Source organism: Camelina sativa, chromosome 3 (assembly GCF_000633955.1).
Source record: "Camelina sativa cultivar DH55 chromosome 3, Cs, whole genome shotgun sequence".
Taxonomy (NCBI): Eukaryota; Viridiplantae; Streptophyta; class Magnoliopsida; order Brassicales; family Brassicaceae; genus Camelina; species Camelina sativa.
The window spans coordinates 3,893,063-3,894,722 of record NC_025687.1 but is presented as its reverse complement, the minus strand read 5'-3'; positions in this window follow the sequence as shown (position 1 = coordinate 3,894,722).

Genomic DNA, 1,660 nt, shown 5'->3' with positions numbered 1-1,660 from the left:
GATTATAAGTCTTGGATTCATCTTTGTAAACATTAATAATAATGTAATTAGTCTTTAGGATTTAGGGTTAAGGGTCAAGGGTTTAGGGTTTTGATTTGCGAGGGAATTGCTATGTTTTGTGTAATTAGCGATGGATTTGCGACGAATTTGCTATGGTCTAGCAAATCAATCGCGATTATGTCGCAAACTTAGAATATCTAATTTGTAAAACCATCAAAATAATGTAAAAAGTTAGTAAATTCACCTTATGAACACATTCAAATGTATTTCAGAATAATTATATTAAGTTTTGTAATATTTATAAAAAATCATTATCCTAACTTTGCAATGGATTTGCTATGGCTTTCGCAATTCACTCGCAATTCCATAGCAAATTTGCTATGGAATATGTTTTCGCAAAATCGTCCCAAAATTGCGATGGATTTGCGAGGGATGAGACATTCCCAGCAAATTTGTCGTAAATCCCTCGCAATTTTGTGATGGATTTGCGACGACTGAATTCCTCGCAAATTTGCGAGGATGTGCTATTGTTTTTGGTTTTTTCGTAAATCCCTCGCAAATCTACTATATTTTTAGTGCTCCTTCGAGATTGCCCCTTTTATAGTATTCTTCCGCTAGTCTTACTATATATTTTTTGTTGGTGACATTGCTTAGCTCCTTTCTTTTAAAAATACACACCTAAATAAGAGGTTGGGATTAAGATAACACCAAAATATAAGGAAAATAGATTTAGATGGACATCCCAGTATATTTAAGAAGCAAGAAAAAATAAATTTTACATTTTTAAATTATGACATTAATTATTAAGTAGTTTGGAAAGGAGAAATTTGACATTAAAATGAAAATTAATATGACAATAGGCATTATTCGAGTAGTCAAAAGAAGAAGTTTGACATTTAAAAAAAAAAGTAACATGTGATGTTTCTATATAACAAATAATATTCATTCAACTATAGATATTGTCAGCAAAAAAAATAAACCTTATATTTAAAATTTTAAAAATAACGGGAGAAAATGTGAGTCTAATAAAATTGTTCTAGTTTCTTCATCATGATCTTTATGTTTGGAAAAAAAAACATATTCTGAAATTGCAACAAGTTCAAACTTGTTATATTGCGTCAAACTTACAGCTTTATAAGAGGATTGCTGGATAGATCTCTTAGAAGATCTGAAACTGATATAAGGAAGTAAGGGAAGCTCTCGAATGAAGGAATATTAATTAATATCTTACAGGCGATCATGGACGATGAAGAGTTGTTCCCGTGTCGGGTTTAAAAATATTGAACCGTCTAGGATGCAGAGTTTCGAAAAAGGGATGCTCACGGCTCACCAACACAAGTGGCGGTAAAAAAAAACATCAAAACCAAATTTAAAATAAGTTGACCAAAGTCGTTGTGACAAAGCCAATTGTTTATCCATTCCTTGTTAATTAGGCGCCGTTTCTTGCATGATATTAGGAATCGTTGTGACGAAGTCATTTGTTCGAACATAACTTTTGCCCGTTTCAAGAAGTGGATGCAAAGATTGATAATACGATCTACTAGTATTCAAATTTGGCCAATATTTGGCTATAGAATTTTTTTTAAAAGTATAGATAATATATTAATATATCATAGAGGTAGAAAAGAGAGAAAAAGGAAAAAAAAAAAAAAAAAGAGAG